Source organism: Penaeus chinensis, chromosome 4 (genome assembly GCF_019202785.1).
Source record: "Penaeus chinensis breed Huanghai No. 1 chromosome 4, ASM1920278v2, whole genome shotgun sequence".
Lineage (NCBI taxonomy): Eukaryota > Metazoa > Arthropoda > Malacostraca > Decapoda > Penaeidae > Penaeus > Penaeus chinensis.
Genome location: NC_061822.1, coordinates 3,427,977 through 3,430,476, shown reverse-complemented (window position 1 = coordinate 3,430,476; position 2,500 = coordinate 3,427,977).

Genomic DNA, 2,500 nt, shown 5'->3' with positions numbered 1-2,500 from the left:
TTATCTCTTTGGTAATTCAGGCGAAATAGGCTTTATTGCTGCTTTACTAATGAGAACCGTGATAATGTAGAGTAGTAATGCGAGGGTCTGTAGAGGACACCACAATACTCCACAGAACTATGACCTTTAGAAGCTGACACGTTACCCTGGAAGTGGCTGTTTACCTCCAGGAACGGTATCATTACCCTTAGTTTGAGAACCACTGATCTGGCCTATATGTTTTCGTCATCTCTGTTAGGTATGTTTTGTATGGTAGGTATATTAACTTTTTTTTTTTTGTATGTTTTTTCAAAGACAAAAGTGAACTGTCAAGAAATTTCTAGTGTTTGTTGTCTTATGTTATATCTTTTGCTTGCATTATGCATATTGTGTGCATAGCCCCAACCCCCTAACACATGGGGAACGGAGTAATATATAGGGGGGGGGGGGGAGTCAAACGTTGGAAGGAAGCCGAAAACCCTCAGAAAATCCTACGGGAAAATAAGATTTAAAATATGTATTTATAAAAAAAATACTTAAGGTAGAGTCAAGAATGTTCTTTGAATTGGGAAATATCTGTAATGATTATCAAAACTCGAAAATTTTCTACCTTCAAATGTTTTACTGGATCTTGAAAGATTTCCAAGCTCATCTTGAAAGTTTTTTTTTCCTCTGATCGGTGGACACGTTGGTAGACACGCAGACAGACTTAGGCCATTGATATTTTTCTCTCTCGTAAACGTCCGTAGACTGACCAGTACCTACCACTGAGAAGCTGAGAAGACTCGTCTCGCTGCAACCCCTCAACTTGGCAGAAACTCAGAGGGTATCACTCAGTAGACTGGCGCTTACCTGCCTCGATCAGACAAATGCTATCACGTACCCTTTGTGACATATGAAGATTTAAGCCTATAGTGATCTCAACCGCAGTGCAAACTTGCAACAGTTTGCTTGAAATCAATGAAGAACATCTTCTGCATTGCGCACATGTAACGTAAGTAAATTTATATTTGCAGTTTGTTAAAGAGAACACCGGATGTGTGTGGCAATATGTATATTGTGTGATACAATATAGGATACGTGTGAGGTTGTGCGTGCTTATACCCCGCGTGTGTGGGTGAAGTGCGTGCTTTACGGTCTAGCCAGCTAGACCGTTCGCTCAAATAAAATTTCCGCGTTGCATTGCCGCGATACTGACTCAGATGCATTCTTCCTAACATTGATCCAGACTATGCTGTGCATGTCGGCTTCCAGCAACTCAATTCTTGCGGTAAATCAGGTTAAAGAATGTCCTCTTCTATGTTTGGTTTTCCTAATCCGAGGCTAGTTTATCCACTCGTTACCTTTTCTCTATGTTATGACTCTTCCTTCTCCTTCTCGCCCTTTCCACTCTTCCCCTCCTTCTCCACCTCCCTTATTATATTCTCCTCCTTCTCCTCTTCTTTCTTTCTACCTCCCCTTCAACATGGCACTTTATCGTAGGCGATATGACACACGACTCTTCCCTTTGCCGCCGCTATCGCTCTGGCTCCTCAGCATGGCATTATGCACGCCTAAACTAGCCATGCAGCCGTCGTCGCCATAATCATGCAGGGTTACATGACAGCAATGCAGTTTCTGAGAGAGAGACGAGAAAAAAAAGATAAATAAAAAGGAATTTATGTCTTTGCTCACGCTATGAAAATAAGGCAAAGTGTTGTTGGTTTGTCCCTGCTCGCTCTTAGCTCGGCAACGCGGGAGAAAAGCACAAGTGGTCCCGAAGAATATTTTGATAAGCAGTAAATGTCTCGAATGTTTGTTTTTGTGTTTTTATGCATTTGTTGGTTTGATTGTATATATACATGTGTACTTATTCCTTAGGTCAATATATCCATTCTAAAATCTGCAATTAATTATTATAAATTACACTTTCAAGTAAAACAACCTTTTACAGCCACCATAGTAAATGTAAGAAATAATATAAACATATAGGAAACTTATATACATATATATATATATACTTCCATATACATACACACACATACACACACACACACACACATACACACATATATATATACATATATAAATATATATATATATATATATATATATATATATATATAGTAGTCCATAGGTCTGTATTGCCACATTTATGTATATGTACATGTATATATGTATATACATACATATATATAGATATGTACATATATACAGATATATTATATATATATATATATATATATATATATATACATATATGTGTGTGTGTGTGTGTGTGTGTGTGTGTGTGTGTGTGTGTTTGTATGTGTGTGTGTATATATATGCATATATAAATGAATATACATATGTATATATATAAATCAATTAATATATATATTTATATATATATATATATATATATATATATATATATATATATATATATGCATGTATGTAAGTACCAGTCTATTCACCGTTGTCTCTCCGGACGTGAGACCTTCTTCAGCAGCCTGGGAGAGATTCCACATACAATTAACCAGTTAACATCCACTTTGCGTTG